We start from the raw sequence: 24581 nt of genomic DNA, 5'->3' as shown, positions 1-24581 counted from the left end.
ATATTTGGATTTTGCAGCACAGATTCTGGTGGAATGTTGGTGGGTGCTATGTCGCATTAGCAAGACCCCCAAAGCACCAATACAGTGGAACCCCCCCACAAGTGACCCCATTTTGCAAACTACACCCCTCAGGGAATTCATCTAGGGGTATAGTGTACATTTCAAACCCCCAGGGGTTTCACCAATTTTGATACAACTGGGCTGTGCAAATGAACAATTACATTTTTTTACACAAAAATGCAGTTCTGGCTCAAAATTTTTCATTTTCATAAGGTATGAAGGAGAAAAAGCACCCCAAAATCTGTGCCCCAATTTCTCCCGAGTACGGCAATGCTTCATGTGTGACCAAAAAATGGCAGGACTCAGAAGGGAAGGAGTGATATTTGGATTTTGCAGCACAGATTCTGGTGGAATTTTGGTGGATGCTATGTCGCATTAGCAAGACCCCCAAAGCACCAATACAGTGCCTCACATGTGACCAAAAAATACCAGTTGGGTGCATGGCAGGACTCAGAAGGGAAGGAGTGATTTTTGGATTTTGCGGCTCAGATTCTGGTGGAATGAATGGTGGGTGCTATGTGGCATTAGCAAGACCCCCGAAGCACGGTGAAATGATGAACCTAATAATCCATAGATGTGTGGTATATTTTAAAACACTCCTTTATACATAGGCCGGGTTTGTCGGGGCAAGTGTCACACTGGAAAATAGTTTGCTTTCTTATTCCCTTTTTATAGCAAACTTTGCACCTTTTTTGTGTCCTGCCCTTTTTTCCAGTGGAGGGGATTTCATCAGAAAAATGCTGTCCTGGTACAATACGGGGGCCAGTACTAGAAGTACTGGGGCCCTCTGCCTGCTGGTTCCCAAATATTAGGCTCTTTATGACTTCCTCTTGAAAGTGCATAAATGTCCCCCTCTGGCTGGTAGAACGGAATAGCACGTAATCGTTATACAGTGCCATCTGGATGATATACACGGCCAGCTTCTTGTACCAGATTTTTGTTTTCCGCAGGGCACTGTACGGCTTCAGTACCTGATCTGAAAGATCCACTCCGCCCATGTACTTATTGTAATCCAGGATACAATTAGGTTTAGAGGTGTGGGTACTGGTACCTCGTACAGGGACGGAGGTGGTACTGTCTCCGTGAATTGTTGTCAGTATAAGGACATCCCTCTTGTCCTTATATTTGACCAACAACATATTTTCGGTGCATATTCCCCTGCTTTCACCCCTTCTCATTACTTGGGCAATGTGCGTTTTTGGGAGGCCTCTTTGGTTCTTGCGCACAGTACCGCAAGCTGCTGTACCTCTTGAACCAAGGGCCTTAAACAGGGGGATGCTAGTGTAAAAGTTATCCACATAGAGGTGATAACCTTTATCCAGGAAGGGGTGCACTAAATCCCAGACAATTTTTCCACTAACACCTACGAGGGAGGGGGGGCATTCTGGCGGTTCAATTCTTGAATCCTTCCCTTCATATACCCTAAATCTGTGAGTGTACCCTGAGGTGCTTTCACACAGCTTATACATTTTTATGCCATACCTTGCCCTCTTACTGGGAAGGTACTGGCGGAATTTAACCCTTCCTTTAAAATGTATAAGGGACTCGTCTATGCAAATGAATTTATCTGGGATGTACATCTCTGGAAATTTGGCACTGAAATGATCAATGACCGGCCTGACTTTGAATAGCCGGTCAAAGGTGGGATCATCTCTGGGTGGGCACTGTGCATTATCGTTGTAATGCAAAAATTTAAGGATTAACTCAAAACGAGTCCGGGTCATGGCCATACGGTAAAGTGGGGTGCTGTACAGAACATCTGTACTCCAATATTGCCTAATTTCTGGCTTTTTTACTATGCCCATATGAAACACCAGACCCCAAAACGTCATAATCTCTACTGCATCTACAGGGGTCCACCTAGCAAATGATGACGTGGGGTTTTGAGCAATAAACTGCTGGGCATATAAATTAGTTTGGTCCACTATTAAATTTATAAAATCATCAGAGAAAAATAATTTGAAAAAGTCAATTTCTCTGAGACCTGTGGAATCAAATTGGATTCCTGGGATGGCCAAAAACTCAGGAACCTGGGGCTCAAAATTGTCTGGTGGTGGGGTCCATACGAGATCAATTATTGGGGGGGGGGTCTCAGCTGCTCTACGGGGGCGTCTTTGAGGGGGTCCCTCATCACTAGAGGAGGAAGAGGAGCTTAAGATGAATCCTTCAAATTCCCCGCTTGCCTCACTGGCTGTGTCAGAGTCAGAGGCAAGCATGGCATATGCCTCCTCCGCTGAATACATTCTTCTGGATGACTGGGATGACATTTGGGATGACATTTGGGATGCCATTTTTATTTTTGTGTTTCTGGTAGTGAAATGTTTCAACACGTGTATAGTGTAGGGGGGGTACAAACTTTATTTCAACACGGGGGGTATGTAGTGTGTAGTGTGTATGTAGTGCAGAAAAAAAAATACTTTTTACAGGAATTTGATCCCAATAAAAAAAAAAAAATTGAAGGGGTTAAAAAAAAAAAAAAAAGGTCCTGCGCCAAAAATTGAGCACAGATGTTGGTCAGTAACGTCCGTCACTGAACAGCGCTCAAAGGCAACAGGAATTTGATAAAAAAAAAAAAAATAATAGATCAACCCTGTGCCGAAAAAGCTGATCAGTGATGTACGTCACTGATCAGCGCACAGTGGCCACAGGACACCCACAAAATCACAGTGTGTGTAAAAAAAAAAAATTAAAAAAAGACCCCACAGCACCCTCAAAAAAAAAAAAAAAGGTGATCAGTGATGCGACACTGATTACCAGTGTGGGGCAGCAGGTGCACAACCTTTGGTGCAACTGACAGTGCAACTGGCAGCAACTGACAGGTATATATAAAAAAAAAAAACCTGCACCCCCAAAAAGTTGCTGATCAGCACAGATATACTGATCAGCACAAAAGGGGGGGTAGCAGACACAAAATATAGCACTCTCTATCACTCTCTGTCTCTATCTCTCTATCTCTCACTATCTATCACTATCTATTACTCTATGACACTGCAGCAGCAGCACTGACAGTTATATATATAAAAAAAAAACCTGCACCCCCAAAAAGGGGGGGTAGCAGACACAAAATATAGCACTCTCTATCACTCTGTCACTATCTCTCTCTATCTCTCTATCTCTCATTATCTATCACTATCTATCACTCTATGACACTGCAGCAGCAGCACTGACAGTTATATATATATAAAAAAAAACTGCACCCCCAAAAAAGGGGGGTAGCAGACACAAAATATTGCACTCTCTATCACTATCTCTCTCTATCTCTCACTATCTATCACTATCTATCACTCTATGACACTGCAGCAGCAGCACTGACAGTTATATATATAAAAAAAACCTGCACCCCCAAAAAGGGGGGGTAGCAGACACAAAATATAGCACACTCTGTCACTATCTCTCTCTATCTCTCTCTATCTCTCTCTATCTCTCTCTATCTCTCTATAACTCTATCACACTGCAGCAGCAGCAGGAAGTCACAAGAAGTCAGATCCAGGAAGCATCCAGCACGCTACAAGCAGTGATCAGGTGATCAGGTGATCAGGTAAGTATTTTGCAAGGATCAGGTCAGTATATCATAGCAGATAGGTACGGTGACCGCACTGCACGCAATTCCAGACCGGAATGGCGTCTGCAGTGCAGTCACCGTTAGTTTAAATCACCCTCCATGGCTGTGATTGGTCCGTCGGTCCGGCGAACCAATCACGGCCTTTGGGGGCGGGTGGGGTGAGGTGGGGTGACACCAGTGTCACCCTTACACCCCGTGGTGATTGGTGCTGTACTTTACAGCACCAATCACCACCGATCCCTGTGTCACCGGCGAACGTTATTCGCCGGTACACAGAAAACGCTGTAATTGGCTGTTCACATTTGAACAGCCAATCACAGCGATCGCCGACGGGGGGGAGGCATCGCCACCCCCCCTGGGCATGCAGAAACATGTCTGCTGTCAGGGACAGCAGACCTGTTTAAACTGTCACCGCGTCTATAGACGCGGTGACAGTTAAATGGCATAACGTACATTTATGCCATGTGTCGGGAAGTACATCCCGGCCATGACGTAAATGTACGTCAAATGTCGGGAAGGGGTTAATGGAATTAAAAACTAGAGAATCCCACCTACCAAATGGTACTGGGGACTAGGGGATCCAATTTCAGGAGGCAGAGCAATCTGCCAAAGAGTATATAAAACTACATACCAGGTTTGTGGAGCTGTAACCAGCTGCTGGAAGTCTGATATCTTTGGTTCAGAGAATAGTAGAGACAATTTACTAGTGCTCATCAAAAGGGGAGAGTTGTATATTTTGGAATATACCCTCATAAAAACTCTAAGGGGGAGATTCTCTAAAGTAAAAATGCGGTAAAAACCCCGTTATAGGGTTTTTTACCGCATTTTCGGGATGCTCTAAGCATCCCCCGCCGGATTACCGCGGCAGGGGGCATCACCAGAAAAATCTGGCGATGCCCCATAGAAGCCAATGGGCTTCTAACGCAAACCCACCACCGCCCCGCACGGACCCCCGCCGCACCAAATCGCCCCCTCACCTGTGTCCGGGCAGCACAGAGCTGTCCTGACCGGACCTGTGACCTCCTCCCTGCACTGATCCTCTTCCGGGTGCAGGGAGGAGGTGAGCCGCAGCAGCAGCGCCGGGTGTGGGAGGGAGGGGGGAGCCGCTGGGACCTGTTGGGACCCAGCGACTCTCACCACAAAGGACAGCTCTTACCGCAAGAGCTGTCCTTTGCCATAATTATCGCATATGTTAGAACATATGCGATAATTATGATTGCGAAGGGGGGTGGACCTGGTCGGTGACTTTTAGAGAATCTCCTCCTATGTCAGATAGAACCTGAAATATCTGACTGGGAAGAGCAATGAACCGGCTTGGATGGGGACCACTGCTTTGAAGTCAGATATCTCCGATTCTCGGGGGCCAATTATTCTTATACCCATGGAAAGAGGGGACCCTCAGCTTTCAGCCTAGGGCCCTTCGACTCCTGGGAGGGTTTCTGGGTACTCACAAACCCCCCCTGCGTGCACCACTGCTCCCCATAATGGTCTCTATCACTTTCATATAAATCCTCTCTGCAACTGTGCTGTATCACGGCATGCATCTTTCCACAGACAAAAGCATCTGATCATGCATATGCCCATGCACTCTCTATGGGAAGTCGGTGCATCAGGTCGTGGGTACAATAGTGCAGAAAATTACCCACAGTTGTGGATAATTGAGGGTCCCATGAACTTGGTCACATCTGTAGGTGGAAGTGTTTGGTACTGGTGACAGAGGGATTTTTCAAGATGCAGAGGAGAGTAAAAGTATCTATAACAGGTTTGTTTTTTGGGCCCGGGACAGCTGCTGAGCGGCAACAGATGGCCTGTTTTGTTTGTGGAGCTGTGCATAGTGTTTCTTTGGTACTCTTTACCTAGCACGGCGCCCACGATTTTGATCGTGGGCATCGCAGGTAAAAAAATCGCGGGCATTGAATGCACTAAAAATCGGGTGCGACGCGACCGACGCGATGCCCGCGATTTCCCATAGGGAACAATGTTAAATGTCTCAATTGACCCGATTTTCATGTTCAATGCCTCAATTGACCCGATTTTTCCATAGGAAACAATGTTAAATGGCCCACAGAGGCCAAATAGTCACCCTGAAGTGTGAAATGGCCCCCACAATTGTTAACGCCACCCCACGATCAACGTCAACCCGAAGCGTGGTGAGCGGCGGCGGTACGCGTCCTACGACCCTTTCATACCCCCACTATCCACGTCGGCGTGGAGTTGAGAATAGAATAGTGTGGCGAGCGCAGCGAGCCACCGAGCCCGAAGCGTGGCGAGCGGACGCGGATACCTTCACAGGTAAACGCGTCCCTTCGCGGGCTTCACAGGTATCCGCGTTCCCTTGCGGGGCTCGCTGCGCTCGCCACGCTTCGGGCTCGGTGGCTCGCTGCACTATTCTATTCTCAACTCCACACCGACGTGGATAGTGGGGGTATGAAAAGATCGTAGGACACGTACCGCCGCCGCTCGCCACGCTTCGGGTTCACTTTGATCGTGGGGTGGCGTTAACAATTGTGGGGGCCATTTCACACTTCAGGGTGCCTATTTGGCCTCTGTGGGCCATTTAACATTGTTTCCTATGGAAAAATCGGGTCAATTGAGGCATTGAACAGGAAAATCGGGTCAATTGAGACATTTAACATTGTTCCCTATGGGAAATCGCGGGCATCGCGTCGGTCACGTCGCACCCGATTTTTAGTGCATTCAATGCCCGCGATGGGCGCCGTGATAAGTAAAGAGTACCGTTTCTTTTTGTTTTTCAGTGGGGTTATGGACACAGATTTCACCACACACACGCACACACCTCCCACTGTACCCTGGCTCCATTCAGCCCTTAACAGCGCTAGTAGCATTTAAAGGCCAGCCCAGGAATTTGTGGCCAATCTAAGGCTGAGCCTACACTTTTCCTTTTGTATATAACCTAAATCAGCACAAAGTAATCAGAGATTTTGGCATATTATCAACCATGCAGAAATTGCCATAGGGGAAGCAAGAGGCAAAAAAATACTCAACATCATAAAATCACATGTCATCTTGCATGTAAGATAGGGTCCAGCATTTTACTACAGAGGTTAATATTAAGTTATTAACACATACTGTAACTGAATACAGTAGCATATTGTCACGCTAGGGGTACCTTGTGGATCTGTCTGAGGCCTGGAGGTTGGGTGTTTGCGGCTTGAAGGAGACTGGAGAATAGCAGGTTTGATATAACTCTTTATTGTAGCACCAACATGAGAAGGCAAGACCATAAATGAAACTGTAGATCAGAAAGCCCAGTGGAATACCTGGGTAACAACTGAGAGTCCAGAATGATGGGATTGATCCCAGAGTCTCTGTAGCTTACTAGGGAAACAATGACTGACTGTGGGAGCAGACGGCAATGGGCAATAGGGGACGGAAGTCAGCGACCTCCGATGACTGGCAGTAGACGCGGGTGCCGACAGCAGGGAGGAACCGCGTCAGCGGGCTGAAGGACTGACAGCAGGTGCAGATGCAGACAGCAGGATGGAGAAGCGTCAGCGGGCACGGAGGGCTGGCAGTAGATGCGAATGCATACAGCAGGCTGGTGAGGCGTCAGCAGGCACAGAAGACTGGCAGTAGGTGCGGATGCAGACAGCAAGATGGTGAGGCGTCATCAGGCACTGAAGACTGGCAGTAGGTGCAACTGGACCATAGGCAGACGTGATGGTGTGTCAACGAACACGCAGGACTGACGACAGGTGCAGCGGACCGACAGCGGGAGTGGAGATGTGGCACGCAGGGCTGGCAGCAGGTGCAACTGGTTGACAGCAGGAGTGGAGATGCATCAACAGGCACGCAGGGCTGGCAGCAGGTGCAGCAGATCGACCGCAGGAGTGAAGATGTGTCAACAGACACGCAAGGCTGGAAACAGGTGCAGCTGGTCGACAGCAGGAGTGAAGATGTGTCAACAGACACGCGGGGCTGGCAGCAGGTGCAGCTGGTCGACAGCAGGAGTGGAAATGTGTCAACAGACACGCAGGGCTGGCAGCAGGTGCAGCTGGTCGACAGCAGGAGTGGAGATGTGTCAACAGACACGCAGAGCTGGCAGCAGGTGCAGCTGGTCGACAGCAGGAGTGGAGATGTGTCAACAGACACGCAGAGCTTGAGAGACTGTAGCAAACCTGAAAGGGCTGGAGGCAGAATGCAATTTGCAAAGTCCAGGAAACAGGTGTAACGCTGTAAGGGCTGGGAGCAGAATGCAAATGCAGGTATCCAGGTATCAGGTGTTGAACTGCAGGAAACGAAGACAGGGATCAGGGATATCACAGGGCAAGGACAGGAGCACAGGCTGAAGCTTCCTCCACAGGGATTGACAACAAAGTACTGGCGCTTGTATGCCCCAGAGGGCTCTGCTTTATCCCCCAGGGTAGATCTTGATTGGAGGAGTTGAACTGGAGCTCTGAACCATTGGCTGGCTACAACAACATGGCGGCGCCCGGACTGGAGACAAACAACCTTGGCTGGCTGTCATGCTGGATGCGCGTGCTGCAGGCCCCAGGAAGATGGTCGCGGCCGGGAGACCTAGACGCCGCGCTCCCCGTCCTGCACCCAGACGGATGGCCCGCAGGCCCCGCCGCCGGAGATGAACAGGTGAGCGGCGCGTCCTAACAGCGGCCGTGACACATATATTCTTGCTAGCTTAGGGTGGACTAATTCTCACTTCCGTACAGAATAAAAAACTATCAAATAATGTATGCTTTTATTTCTAATTGTAAAAACAGCTCATTCCTTCCAAAATGTAGAAAACGGAGCACATCCCATTTTACATCTGAAGGCGTTATGGATTTGAACAACTCTTGCATATACCAGTTTTACATGCTCATACCTACTTTCTGCCCTAACTTTTGCAGGTGGTCTGTTCATTCTTCTGCTAGCAAAATTTGGTTTTTATTTGGTTTCAGTGAGGGGGTGGATTGATGTATCCCTTCTTAAAACCTCCTGTTTCCTCTGTAAAACAATGTTTAAATAACTGAAGTAGCTTTCAATGAAGTGTATTTGCCATCTCTCTTCTCCTTAGCTAGACAAAATGCAGATAATTATGAAGTGGAGAAGCAGGTTTAATCAAAGCTTGGTTTCTTTTGGTATATTCATGAAGCAGCAATCATCATCTGTTTGGCTTTTGAAGAGCAACAATTACAATCACTTAAAATCCCAAGAGGAACAGAAATAGAATTTACATTAGCATACAAAATATTCAGCTGTATCGGGCAAAACATTTGGGGGAAGGGGACAGCTTTTATTCTGAATGCTAGACAAATAATCTATTTAAATAATATATTCTTTTTTTTTTTTTTTTATTTGTTATGTGCAGAAGGATGTTGCACACAGTACATTAAAGCATATATGCTACCAATGAAATATCTAGGCAGTCAGCTGGTAGTGTTTGACCAAATATTAAGGTTTTGCTCTACATGTGAACCTGAAATAGTTGTTTTGGTTGTCACAATCAATTTGATCCATGAAAATTTAGCCAGCTAAACCTCACATAGACATTTTGTCCAGTTAGGACTTGACAGAAATATGTGGGTCCCTTGGCCCGACTAAACCAAAATTATAATTAACAGGGCTGGTGGAAGGCGCCGGTGCACCCCAGGCGGGGGAGGTGCTCCGGTGTTCACCCGCTCCACTAGTGGGGGGAGGGGGTGGCGGGTGCCAGGCACTCCCGCGCTTGCCTGCGCCGGTCGCGCCATCGTTCCATGAGAGGGTGCCCGGTAATGCGGCGCGGGCTGCCGCGACGTTCAACGGGAGGGGACAGGAGTGGGTGTGATTGATGAGGCTAGGGCGGCGGAGTAACTCCCTGGGGGGGTGATGCGGCGGTGCCGACCGCCGAGTCGCTCCAGGGGGAGGGGGGAGATGGGGGGGAGAGTTGCCACTAACCTCCATTTACGGGGACCTGCTCCTAAGTGCCGCCCTGCAGTGCCTAAGGCTGCCTAGTGGTGGCGCCGGCCCTAATAATTAATAATAATAAAATAACAAATTAGAGCATTTTGTCCAGGCGTGCATAGAAAAACTGGACACAGAACCAATTATTTGGGTCCATCGTATTAAAGTCCAGAATCCTAAGAGTTGCCAGTCTAGTTGTCTAGTTCTTTTTATATTTCTGTGATTCTTTATTCAAACTACAAAACGTTTCAATGAGTTTACTTACAGTATGTATGTTAGATCTCATATCTGGAGCGAATTGCGGCTGAAAAGCACCCCTGACAACCCACACACGTGCATGACCCAAGTAAGGGGGTATTTTTTCATGGCATGCCCTGTTTACCGGCCGCAGGTGGAATAGAGATAGGCAGAGGCAGATTTTCCACAAGGCAATGTAGGCACCCACTTAGGGCCCAGCAGGCTCCAAGGGGCCCTATAATAATATGGGGACATATCAAGGGTATAATCGGGGGTAACTCTCAGGGTGCATCAGGAATGTCATGTAATAAAATGTTATGTTGTAACAGCATAGGCGTGCGCAGCCCATTTCCTTAGGGGGTGCACCATTGGAGGGGCATGTTCATCACGCCTACTGGGCGTTCCCATTACACAGTTCATAGTGATCCATATTCACATTACAAAGCACAAACTGACCCTATTCACATTATACAGGGGTTTGGCAGGCGGTGTTCCACTTGCTAAGCAGCAAAAGATTGCTACTTAGTGAACGATCCTGAATCAGGCCCCTCTCTTCCCCTCACTGCATTCTCACACACAGCTCACAGTATACAGTATGTCACACACACCCTTATTCACTTGTCCCCAGTCTCTGCACGCATTACCTGCAGGCTTCAGCCAGAAGCCAGCCTGCCACAGTTCACTAGGTAGGCTGCAGCTTCACTAGTCCGTCTCCACTCTCCACCTGAGCACAGGGCATATCAGGGGCGTGGCCTAATCACGGACCTCCGTGGCCACGCCCCCTTTAAAAAAACCTTGTGCTGAAGGAGCCCAGCCACTGCAGCCAGGCCAGCGCAGGTACTGCTAGCCAGCCGGGGGAGGGGGCACTGTCGCTGACAGTCATTAGAGGTGCTGCAATTGTGCGCACGCCTATGTGTAACAGTCACGTTACCCCATTACAGTTCTTAGGTACAGATGATCTTAGTATACGGGAAGGAGGAAATGACAGAGGAAGAATTCCCAGAACTATAAAGAGGGCAGGCAGTGTGCATGGTGGGGAGGCCTGTAGAGAGTCTATTGAAGGGGAGAGGGGAAAGAGAAAGCTAGTAAAGAATTCAAATGGATCCTGGGGTGAAACTAATCACAATATTAGAGCCATATCTAAAAATAAACATAAATTAAAATGCTTACTGGCTAATGCAAGAAGCTTAGTGAGTAAAATCGGGGAGCTAGAAACGGTGATCAGTAGGGACGACTACGACATCATTGGTATTACAGAAACATGGTGTAATGAGTTGCATGACTGGGCATTAAACATGGAGGGATATACACTCTACAGGAAAGACAAGGAAAATAGAAGGGGCGGGGGTGTGTGCCTATATGTAAATAATAACTTAACATCATGTGAGAAAAATATGAGCACAGACCTGGAAGACGACAACTCGGAGACAGTGTGGGCAGAGATAACCGACAATAATAAAAAAACAAAAATCAAATTTATAATAGGGGTATGCTATAGACCACCAAATATAAACGAAAGGGAAGAGTCTCTTTTTTTAAACCAAATCAAACAAGCATCAAATCAGGGTCAGGTATTAATTATGGGGGATTTTAATTTACCCGACATTGAATGGGAAAACGAAACACGTAAATCAGCAAGAAGCAATGGGTTCTTAAGCTTACTTAAAGACCAGTTTATTACACAAACGGTAGAAACTCCAACTCGTGATGAGGCACTCTTGGACTTAGTATTAACAAATAACACAGACTTAGTTTCAAACACAAAAGTAATTGAACAATTAGGGAACAGTGATCACAATATGGTTTCACTGGAAATCAACTTCAGTAAATTACATCAAAAAGGATCTGCAAAAATACTAAACTTCAGAAAAGCGAACTTTGAATTATTCAGGGAAGCCCTAACAGGAATTGGGTGGGAAATGGTTATGGAGGGAAAAAATGCAGAGGAAATGTGGGATACTCTAAAAAAGGTGCTTGATTCACTAACTACTGAATACATTCCTAAAGTAACTAAAGGTAAATTCAACAAAAAAAAGCCACCATGGTTGGACAAAGAAGTAAGGTCAGCTATCAACAATAAAACCAGAGCCTTTAAATTCTATAAAAATAACTTGAATGAGGAGGCGTTCGCAAAATACAAAGAATCAAACAAAACTTGTAAAGGGGTAATCAAAGCAGCTAAAATATTATATGAAGAGTGCATAGCCACTGAAAGCAAAACCAACCCAAAGAAGTTTTTTAAATACATAAATAGTAAACGTTTAATTAAGGAAAACATAGGCCCACTAACTGATACTAGTGGAAAAAGTGTTACTGAGGACAAGGGAAAAGCAAAACTGTTAAATGAGTTCTTCTCATCAGTATTTACTAAGGGAGAGCAGACTGTGGAACGAACATTTACCACAAACGGGACAAATAAGCCAGATCTCATTGTGGATTTCACGCCGAAGGAAATAATACTGAGGCTAAGCAAACTCAAAACAAATAAATCACCAGGGCCAGATGGGATTCATCCGAGGGTATTAATGGAATTAAGGGATGAACTAGCTACCCCCCTACATTACAGTATATCTTTAGCAAGTCACTATCGTCAGGTATAGTACCAAAAGATTGGAGAATAGCAGAGGTAGTGCCAATATTCAAAAAAGGAAAAAAGGAAGATCCCGCTAATTACAGACCCGTTAGTTTAACATCAATTGTGGGTAAACTATTTGAAGGATTTTTAAGGGATGGTATCCAGGAATATTTAGATCCTCACCGTCTACTCAGTACTAACCAACATGGGTTCGTGAAAAATCGTTCATGCCAAACTAATCTACTAGGGTTCTATGAAGAGGTTAGCAAAAACCTCGATAATGGAAATGCTGTAGATGTGATTTTCCTAGATTTCGCTAAAGCATTTGATACTGTCCCACACAAGAGATTGATTAATAAAATGGAGAACCTAGGATTGGGTGAAAAATCTGCAGATGGGTAGGGAATTGGCTATGTAATAGAGAACAAAGAGTGGTTGTGAATGGTGCCGTATCAGATATGATACCGGTACTAAGTGGAGTGCCCCAGGGTTCGGTTTTGGGGCCCATTTTGTTTAACATTTTTATTAATGATATTGGGATAGTGTTACTCAGCAATGTATCCATCTTTGCGGACGATACAAAACTTAGCAAAGTCATCAAATCATCAGAAGATGTCACCATGCTTCAAAATGATCTTGCAATTCTAGATGAGTGGGCAAAAAAATGGAAGATGAGGTTCAATGTAGATAAATGTAAGGTTATGCACCTTGGGAGACACAACCAGTGTGCAAGTTACAACCTTAGTGGAGAGAAACTGGGTAATTCCATGCTTGAAAAGGATCTAGGAGTCCAAATAGACAGCAAACTAGGATGTAGTGCCCATTGTAATGTAGCTACAAAAAAGGCCAACAAAATTCTGGCATGTATTAAGAGGGGAATGGAAACTAGGGACTTAAGGGTAATTATGCCACTATATAAAGCATTGGTGAGACCTCACCTAGAGTACGGAGTACAGTTCTGGGCCCCACACTATAAAAAGGACATCATAGAATTAGAAAAAGTCCAAAGGCGAGCAACAAAGCTTATTAGGGGAATGGATAATTTAAGCTACGGGGAGAGATTAAGCAATTTGGGACTATTTACATTAGAAAATAGACGTTTAAGGGGGACATGCTCAACATGTACAAGTATATCAAGGGCCAATATAAGGAACTGTCACACACCCTCTTTTCTAGAAAGGAATCTAGGACGCGAGGGCATGAGTATAGATTAGAAGAAAAAAGATTTCATTCAGCTAGTAGAAAGAATTTCTTTATGGTCAGAACAGTCAAACTCTGGAACTCTCTTCCCAGAGAGGTGGTAACGGCTGGCTCATTAAATGCGTTCAAGGCAAAGTTGGACAAACATTTACTGGAGAAAAACATCCATGGGTACAAATAAGAAATATAAATTGTCTGTAAAATACCAGAACCTACCAAATCAGCAATGGATATCTATACCAGGTTGAACTAGATGGACGCAAGTCTTTTTTCAGCCTTACCTACTATGTAACTATGTAATAATAAAATATCATGGCCATCCAAATGTTTCCAGAGGAGCACTCCCCGGCTACCATGTGATGTCATAATATCACATGGACATGCCCACATTTCTAAAGTCCCTTTGATGTTCTATGATAGGATAAAAAAATATTTAGGCACACAAATGGTTGCATCCACTGTATGGAGTCAGTCAGGTTACTTTAAATGTGATACTGATAGTAACCTACTTCCAAAAGACCTAGAGCCTGATTCAGATTTGTATACAATGCCGATGTTCACTCAGCTGAGCATTTATTGGTAGACTGTATATGCGCCAAGGTCCCCAAAATGGTATCATGCTTAGGGCCCCATGAGGTCTAAATGCTCCTCTGGAGGTAGGGCATGATTATCATATAATTGTAGAATTAAACACTCTGTTCTATACCTTCAAAAATATATACAAATAAAGTATCGTATATACTCGTGTATAAGCCGAGTTTTTCAGCACTTTTTTGTGAAACCCACCCTCGGCTTATACACAGGTGAAGAGGATGGAGGCGCCACTGCCGGAAGTACATGGACACAGTGCGCCGGCATTGCACCTCTTCCATGTGCTGCTGCTGTCCTCACTTGGTGTCCGGGGCTGCCGTGTTGTTGCATGACGCGGCGCTGGTGTTTTCCCCTCAGTGACAGAGCACAGTGACCTGTTCCTGGGGGGCGAGAGGGGCGATGCAGACACTCGGCCTGAGCGCTGCCACTGACAGGAGGCCGGGGATGCCATGTCTGATCCCAGCAGCAGCAGTGTGTCCCTGCAGCAGGTACTGGATAGGTGAGTGCCGTCCAGAGATTCTGATCCCCTCATACATACATATACAGCATGACATAGTGCTCCTCACATTCACATATACATGTCACACTGCTTGCTTATCACACATATGGCACTCTGCATTTCCCACCCTAGGCTTCTACTCGGGTCAATACGGTTTCCCAGTTTTTCTAGGTACTGTAAAATTAGGGGCCTCGGCTTATATTCGGGACGACTTATACTCAAGTATATACGGTAGTTTGTTATTAACACTGTTAAATAGAAAATAATCATGCAAAATATAAAATTTAAATAACTATTGCTTGTGTGACTAATTTGCACTATATTGCTAGAACATATGCTGGTGCTCTGATATGCATAAAAACACATTTACACACTTGATCAACCGTATATGAACAAACTCAGAGTGATTATACTGTAATTGTGTGCTAAATGCATTAAATTGTATTGCACCAATTATTTCCAGATTTGTTTGAATTAAAAAGGCAGAGTATACATCTATTTATAGCTGTGTCATGGTGGCAGTTTCTAGTTGAATAACAGATGCGTCCTCATACTTCATTGCCAAAAATCTCCTCTCGGCGCACCGGTCCTATAAGACTCTGTTATTACGTTTTTTTTATTTTTTTTTTACAAAAATGCATCTTAATTACAACACGATTTGGCTATGTCACACTAGGTGATTGTGCTGATTAATTTGATATGACACTTGTGTGTAACTGAGTCTCTGAATGTGTATACAAAGTGTTACAATGCAGTGGCCATGGTTTTTTTCATGCCAATTTCATGTTTGTCGTATATTTAGTTATTAACAGTTTCTTTAATATATATTCACATATTCCGCTTCCTTTTACAGAGAATATTTGAACATTCACATCAGTCCCTGCCCAGTGGAGCTTACAATCTATATTCCCTACCACATATACATGCACACACAGACATTCTATATACACGGTGACATACATTTTCTTGTGCGTTAGGTACGATATAGTGGTTTCCCCCATACCCTGAGATGTTTGAGAACCTCCAAAATATCTGAATTTTTATATATCGTACTCCCCCTTTTTTTTTTGGTATCCACATGGTGTCATATTGGAACTGGTATATGAAACAATAAGGAACTGGACAGAATCAAAGAAACCTTTATAGGAGATTCTAGAGTCATTATCTAGTAAGTACCGGTACACCATCTATATATGTTGACACAGAAGGTGACCCCTTTAAAAGATACCTTTATATACGGTATCTCACTAATTAATCAACTCCACGCCTACGTGGATAGTGGGGTATGTAAAGGTCGGAGGACGCGTACCGCTGCCCCTCGCAGGCTCGTGTGCTCACCATGCTTGGGGGTGGCATTGACAATGGGGTTGTATTTAACATTGAAAGCACCCATCAGGGTGCATATACAATAAAAAATTGGATTATGCGGTTATATCGCATGCAATGTTCTAAGATGAACATCGTGGGCTCCGTGATAATACACAAGTACTGTATTTTCTCCCCTATGACCACAACTCATCACAATACACCATACGGAGTCAAGCGCCATCAATGCTATTCTTTTAACCACAGATTTCTACAAAAGGAGGCTTCCAGTGATCCTCCATTAAAATTGAGGCTGTGCCTTGAGACATTCTGTTTTTTTCTGTTATTCTAGGGTTAATTTGTTGGGAGCCACTTAACCTACCTACTGGAGTACCCAGAAGAAACCCCTGCAAGTACGGGGAGAGAATACAAACTCTGCACAGTTAGAGCCATGGTGGGAATCGAACCCATGACATCAGTGCTGTGAGGCAGTAATGCTAACCATTACACCATCCATACTGCCCTGTAAACTCAAGGTGGGATACGGCAAAAAAAGTGACCCTACTCAAATCATATGCACCCAGCTCTGGAATGCGATATATTCACGGCCCACATGCAGAAGGAATCCTGAGTTATAAACCCGAGATTCCTTTGATTGTAAAGGACAGCTCTTACCTGGAGAACTTTCCAGGTGAAGCATGTGGTATTTCTAATAATGGATATACTTGTGATAAGCGGTCGGTATGCATTAGGGATGGGTAATCATATGATGTTTCATCGGTAACATCGGATTTATGGTTCCAATGTTCAATGTTTAACCCTGCAATGTTGAGGATCCAATGTTTCATAACCATCGCTAGATTTCTCCCCCGATGTTTTTCTCAATCTTCCAATGTTTTTTCTTTTGTGTGTCAATGTGTGCTGCTTTCAATGCTTTGCAGCCAGCTCACTCTCTCCTTGATTTATATTCATTAAAAACTTAAGAGACTGATAAAAAAAAAACATTAACAAACATGACAGTATCACTGCTGGCTGGGCTTTCATATGTGTGTGTGGCTGTGCTGCTGCTGCTGTGGGTGGTAGCTGACAGTGAAAGACAGTCTGGCCAGCCAGCCATTCAGCAGCAGCACACAGGACAGCCCCACCCCTGCCTCACTGCAACTGGTGCTGTTAGTGAGTCACTGGTTGCTATGATGGCTGGCTCTGCAGCTATTGGGAAAATTTGGGGGCCAGTTTGAAAGTATGCTGGACTGGAGTCTCCCCTTCCCCAATTTCTGTTATTCTCCTCCCAGTTTTTATTTTGCTTTATCCACCTGTATTGTGAGGCCCATAATTTATGTACCTCAATAGTAGATTCCTATTTTGCTACAAAGAGTTTTTTTCAATGTACTATGTACATTATACTATGTGATTGTTCTACAGATGGGGCCGGGGTCATCTTTGGAGGGGATGGCGATGGCGACGCCATTCGCCATTCCCTGCTCCCGCGCCATCTGTGTGTCGGAAGGGGACGCGCGCGCACGAGGTGCGCGCGCGTCCCCTTCCGACGGTGCTGCCGTCCCCTTCCGACGGTCGCCCGGTGCCCACACCGGGCGCCCGCACCCCCCCACAGCCTCCTCGGGTCCCCCCAGCCCCCCTCGAGCGGGAGGCGGACAGTATTGCGTCCGCCTCGCCCGCCGGCCGCCCGGATACTGAGACGCACGTGCGTGGGGGACGCACGCGCGTCTCAGTCAGATGGCGCGCCGTGTTGCTGGCGGATCGCCAGCAGCATGCTGCTGGCGATTCGCCAGCAAGCATAAGGCCTGCCCTATCTGTATGTTGCACTGTGTGTACAGTTTTTTTGTTATTGTCTATGATCAGCATAAGTTATTAGCCTGTTGCTACAGTTAAAAATCTAGGTAAAAATAGCAGATTGTGAGTTGTTGCAATAAAGGTTTGATAGTTAACGCTTCATGTTTTTTTCCTTCAGTAACAAATTTGATTTACCACAAAACATGAATCATATATCCATTGTGTGTGTATAAACTGTAAGCCTCCAACAAGATAAACTTAATAGAGGGATTATTTATCATTTCAGAAGCTTATTAGTGTATTATATGCTTTGGTAACCAGTTTATTTATAAAAATATTGAAACATCGGTTAACATCGGGTTCACAGTACCAATGTTTAGGTCTAAATGATGTTTTGCAACCAATGTTGAAAAACATCATTTGATCAATGTTTTCTTTCGATGTCCCATCCCTAGTATGCATTCCATGCAAAATGCGATGCTTGATGCATTCTGCCCCAAGCCCTACAGAAAGGCAAGTGTCTCAAATAAATTAGTCAGCAGTCTCTTGGTGTGTTGAAACTACCGTAAAGGTGTGTGCACATGGTGTGATTCTGGTTCATCAAAAAACAAATGGAAATACACAGCGCTAATGTGAGGATAAATTAAATACCATGAGATAGTAAAAATAATAAGATTTATTAATTAATAACATAATAAAAAAGCTATAAAACATGATATTAGGCAGAAAAAATTAATAAGCAAATGAAAGGCATGAATGGTACCGTGATGTTGGAGCAGTCACTCACATGGGGGTGAAAGGGAAAGTGCAAAGTTCCATTCCTAGAATGACCTATGGATTTTAAATGACAATACCCTCAGATGTGAATCTCAATCACTCACTAGTGTAGATTCTCAATTTGCTGCTTGTTGATTGGGAGCAATGCGTTCCTGGAGTGGAGATTACTTTAAGATGATGGGGGTCATGATGTCAATATTGGAGGTTATCAGAAGATTATGTTTGATCTGATGGTTGAAACTTGAGAAATTGGGTCCAATGGAATGTCACAAAATGGCGCACACCAAGGGGAGGCTGGAGGTTGGCACACCACTGACGCATTTTACCAGTTATACTGGATTTTTAAAGGTCATCTGTTGTTGCCTGTTGATCCATATTTATTCTCTGTCCAATATGGCTGCTGATTAATTGCAGCTGTAGAGCCACATGGTTAATGCCTTTAATTTGGTCAGAAAATACTTAAAAAAAAAAATATATGCCATATTAATCTTCACTCCAGGAACCCATTGCTCCCAATCAGCAAGCAAGCTGAGGGTAATGTTATTTAAAATCCATAGGTCATTCTAGGAATGTAACTTTGCACTTTCCATTTCACACCCATATGAGAGACTGCTCTAACATCACGGTACCATTCTTATGAATTTTTATGCCTTATATCGTGTTCTATAGATTTTTGATTGTTATTAATTAATATTATTATTTTTAATATCCCATTGTATTTAATTTATCTTTAAATTAGCGCTTTGTATTTGTTTTTGTTCTTATTTTACGTAACAACTTTCCCACTCCACACAGCAGTATGAAAAGTTTGTCCCATAACAGCGCCTTTGTTCCCCGAGGGGAAATTTGTTGGTCGATTCTGGTTCATGGCACTATTTAGCCTATCTCCAGATACACTGTTCACATAGACAAATATCTATTGCCTGCCCAGTCTATCTCTTCTTGCGTTACCGACCTCACAGGGGCATGCATCAGTATCGCATGCAGGGTTAGCACTGTGCAATTTTGGCTAACTTACTATATGATTTTCACTATCTAGTCAAGATTGTTAGCCAAAATCGCATCCTGTATACACCGCTTAAGGCAAATTTTCAGCAAAAAAAGCCCAATGTTAGTAAAGTTGTACTAGTGCTGCATAGTGTATTGAGGCTAGATGTACTTGAGATGAGTGCATAGGGTTCCTGTTTTGCTTTTTATTTGTGCTCAACATGAGCCCTTCCAAGTATTTGCATTTTTTATTAGTAATTAATAAAAAAAATTTACATTTTTAATATGGATGTTTTTGTTATTTGAACTTTTGGAAAATCACAGCTTTGATTTTGTTCATGCTTCTATAGGGAATTTGTACATATCTCATTCAGCTCACTCCATATGGCAAAGGATTCTTGTACCTAAAATAGGTATACAGTTATCCAGGGCCGGCGCTACCCACTCAGCAGCTCCTGCAAAGCAGGGAGGCGCCATGCTGAAAAGGCTCTGTCTCCATCCCTGCTCTGCTAAAGCTGCCTCAGCCTTCACTGTCACTGCCTCCTGCACGCTGCCCGCAGCACCTGTATGACATCGAGCGGCAGTATGGAGAGGCTGAGCAGCTCCCTGCACTGCGCACACACTGTGTCCCACTGCGGACACAGCACTGAGATGGTGTATGCATACATGTACATGCACCCGAGATCCTCCATAGGATCGCATGTTGCATACACTCCCACTATCAGGCTGCAGCTTGTTGCAATGGCAATGTGAAAGGGCATCAAAATGTATGGTTTGCAGAAGGGCACCAGACACCCTAGCACTGGCCCTGCAGTTATCAGGTCAAGAGTCGCAATGCTGACATTGAGGGGTACATTTACTAAGATGGGAGTTCTTCTGAAAATGGGATGTTGCCCATAGAATCTAATCTGATTCTACTTCTTATTTATTTAGTGCCTTCTAGAAAATAATAGAATATGATTGGTTGCTAATGGCCACATTCCATCTTCAATATAACTCCCATTTTAGTTTATTTACCCTTTAGCAGACCAGAGCAAAACCTTTATTACATTTGGGTGGTCACTGGTTGACATTGTATCAATTAATTAAACCAGTGATTCTCAAACTCGGTCGACAGGACCCCACACAGTTTGCTCATTACTCACTGACACATTTTAAAAGAGCTACAGGTGGCTCTAATTATTGCACTTGATTCTGTGAGACCTGCAAAACATGCACTGTGTGGGGTCTTGAGGACCAACTTTGAGAACCTGTGGATTAGACCAGTGATTCCCAAACTCGGTCTTTAAGGTGCATAAACAGTCCTGGTTTTAAGTATATCCATACTTAAGCATAGGTGACTAAATAGTACCTCTTTTATACCAGCTGTGCACAAACATCGATATACATAAAACCAAGACTGTTAATGCTCCTTGAGGACTGAGTTTGAAAAGAACTGGACTAGACTGTTGCTATGCATTTGTAAACACATCCATTATTTAGTGTAAAATTTGTTACTGAAATAAAAAGTGTATTTTAAATAGGAACTAATATTTAGGAAAACCTGACTGCTAGGAGTTGTATATAAACACATTAAACGTATTGATTTAACATGCTACGGTCAAAAATATTCCTCTGTTGTGTTAATTAGTGCACAAAAATAAATTCCACATAAAATTATGCATACAGTGGTAATGGGGGTGAGATCTTCACTGATAAAAATGTTGTTGGCATATTGGCAGTTACTGATAGTAAATGTCTCATTGTCGATAAATGTAGGTGAACAAGTATATACTATATTTAGCACAACATATAATTAAAAATGTTTTATACTGTATGACAGGCAAAATGTTTATGTTGGGTAATAACTCTTGGTGTTAGGATTTTGAGTTCTCTTTGAGCCAGTTTTAATGAAATTATCAATTTACAGCCCAGCACTCAAAGCAATGTGTAGTCTACTGAACTACTGGTTTATGTTATGCACGGATGTTAAACTGAACTGTACAACAACTGGTATCCCATGAAGAATTTGGTGAAAATACAACAAGCTTTGCACTGCATACCACAAAGCAACAACTTCTGCTTTTTGCCTCGTCCAATGAAGCGTTCAGTGGTTCATCTCTTGTGACTGTTAGCTGGATACATGACACTTGATTTGTTCTGCTTTTCTCATCTCATGACTGCTTGGTAGAAGGACCAGGCTCACATCATAAGTGATAAGACATTTGTAAAGCTGAATGTAGCAGAAGTGTTGATAAGTAGCCATACATCTTATTCTTGAAACATTGTAATTCTCAAATACCAACACTAATCTGCTCCTGCACGTCACTAAACCACAAGAGCAGCACACACATTTATGAACTGTCTTGTGGAACTATTCTCTTGGATCTCCTCACTCTTTTCACAAACTGTATAGTACATGACAGGTTGCATGTGTGTTTCTATAAAGCATCTAAATATATGCTACTGTATCAGAACACCTCCACCAACTTCAAGCATGAGGATATGCACACAAAAGGGTACTGTAGCTTAACTGGCTAATTAACCCATAGCCACACACACACATTTATCTATCTATCTATCTATCTATCTATCTATCTATCTATCTATCTATCTATCTATCTATCTATCTATCTATCTATCTATCTATCTCATATACATTCAGCGCCTAGAACTGGCTTCCCCTGCAGGAGGCAGCAATGTGGTTATGTATGTGTGATGATGACCTTTACAACACTGTTTATTATCCGGTTTATCTATTAGCTGTGAACTACGAGGTGCCTATGTGCTATTTGAAGTGCTGTATCTCTTTAAGAAAAAAACAAAAACCTTTTCACTATGTAATTTTAGGAGAAAGATTGAAATGAACAAGAAAGGCCTTTAGGTATAGCCATTTGGGAAAAGCAGAATTAAAATCTACAGTTCTTTAATCACACAAATGTTATGTTGCAGAACTTTTAATCATTTTCTAATTAACTTTTTTTTTTTTCATGAAATTCACTTTTTAATATGTCCAATATAATACTACATGATACACTCTAATCTTCAATTAACATAGAAAATAAAACAAAAATAAAAAAGCAGACTTACCATGAGTCATCATATAGCTTTGCCATGCTTATGCCCTAGGATTTTCAAGCGTGTTAATGTAACTGTACATAAGAAAGGAAGAAGTACAGTACAGCGTGTCTTAACATTTGGGGCTGATCACAAGAATGGAGACATCAGATCTCCTAGCAGACAAAGGATGGGATGTGATGACATTCCAGCTTCCTTTAAGCTATTGCAGAAATGACTAAATTAAAATATTTAGCCCTGTGCCAAGATTTCACTGCTCATAGCTGAAAGCATTAAGAATGAGAGTAGAAAGCCAATCTGCAAAATCATTCCTGATTCCTTCCCCTTGCCAGGCTGATTGATGCTTTTTTTGGTTCAATAGAGTTAATACATCTAAAGCATCTATTCACTCTGGGGATATTGGAGATCTTTTCTTTTACAACAACAGTTTATGAATCCAGCAGCCCTTCTCTGAAATGCAAAATCATGCAAGCTAGAGGCATGGAAGTGGCAGTGATCTCTAGTGTAATACTTCTGCCAGCCATCTGCCACCAAGTTTTCTCTTTATTAAGTTTCTTGGCTGTTTATTTGCCTCGTGGCATCTTCTGGATCTCATTTCTCATCTATTGTTAATTAATGTTTTGAAATGTTATGTTATGCCAATTACAAATTTACTTTCATTTATATTTTAATAATTACATTGAAATGAACACACAAGTTCAAGTACTATAGTTACTGTTGTTAAAATGTATTAAACCATCTATGATCACTTTTGCTGACCAATGTTTAATTTTAAGTCTCAGTGGAAAATAACTATAAATATAAAAAATATTTCAGATTGCAAAAGAAATAAACAAAATACAGCCCAAGTGCAGCAACATAGACCATATAAAAATGCAATATACAGTAGGAGCCCATCTCATCTATCTTCCTTTGGCCATGACTCACCGTGGCACACTATCCTATTGTTCTCAACTGCAATACAATACATAGAACAATAGAGTAGGGGATTAGCATAGTAATCCAATTACTCACTTAATCCTATTATAGAGATTGGGGCTGATGGAGATTAGAATTTATGCCTTTGTATTTTATGTGTTTTGGGACTGCGGGTGCTCTGTAACTGAATGTACAATGTGTAAATACAGTATTAACTAAAGGTGCCCATACACGGTACAATTGCGATGAGATGCACGCTTATGCGCACATCCCATCACACAACTCAAAGTATGTGCTGTACATATTTTTAGTACTAGAGCTCATATCATCTCATTGCATTGCTAAAATTATTCAATGCGATCTTGTCCAAATTGCATACAATAATTGTACAATGTATGGGCATCTTATACAATAATATTCCTTATATGCTTTTTCAAATACCTAATAATCACGCTTCTACTAACTTGTAACTGAAAGCAGTTGTTAGATAACTGCATTTAAGGAATTGTGTAAAGCCTGGAAAATGGACACTAATTATATTGCACTAACAACAGTGTGTAGAAACTATAAAAGTGATCTTTTGCTGTTCTATATGTAAATCCAACAATCGCTGATACGATCAGCTGTCATTGAAAAAAATGTTTTATACTAATAGATAACAATACAGTACTGAAGTCTTCCAGTCCTCACCAGAGAGTGCTCAAGGATGTCTTACCTAGAACTCGGCTTATCTGAGTAGCCATAATCACCAGTCACTCGTCAAAATTGGAAGGAGAACTCGACAAGGTTGTGTCCAAATTCTGCTAACGGGGTTACAACTATAATTTGCTACATAGAAATAAGTATTATTGTTGATGAGACAAAATACTTACTCTCATGAGCATCAAGGGCACTATGGCCCATTGCAGCCATTGACCAGAGTCTCCCCAGCATTAAGAGAAAGAAACCCATGGCATACTATGTGAGAGAAAGAAATATAAAGGATATGATTGTCTGCACAGACATTATTGACTTCGGCAGAACTAGCACTTCTAAGGATTCAAACAGTGGCTTCCTTTCCAAACTTCCAGACTACTATAAATGTTTGCAATGTACCACATACAAAAACATGGTGGTAGGGT

At 43.2% G+C, this 24581-nt stretch overlaps 1 protein-coding gene across 1 annotated transcript in view; it reads right to left on the bottom strand.

Annotated features, from left to right (window-relative positions):
• The window catches only part of ELAVL2 (ELAV like RNA binding protein 2), a 230077-nt gene extending 207390 nt beyond the window's left edge, over nucleotides 1-22687 (bottom strand). Inside the window, exon 1 of the mRNA XM_083185274.1 lies at nucleotides 22555-22687. The gene's annotated coding sequence lies outside the window, so the exon portion shown is untranslated. The remainder of the gene's footprint in view (nucleotides 1-22554) is intronic.
• Nucleotides 22688-24581: the final 1894 nt, after the last annotated feature.

This window comes from Crinia signifera, chromosome 1 (genome assembly GCF_055691185.1).
Source record: "Crinia signifera chromosome 1, ASM5569118v1, whole genome shotgun sequence".
NCBI classification, from domain to species: domain Eukaryota; kingdom Metazoa; phylum Chordata; class Amphibia; order Anura; family Myobatrachidae; genus Crinia; species Crinia signifera.
Note: the sequence above shows the minus strand (reverse complement) of the source record. Positions and strands in the feature narration are given on the sequence as shown.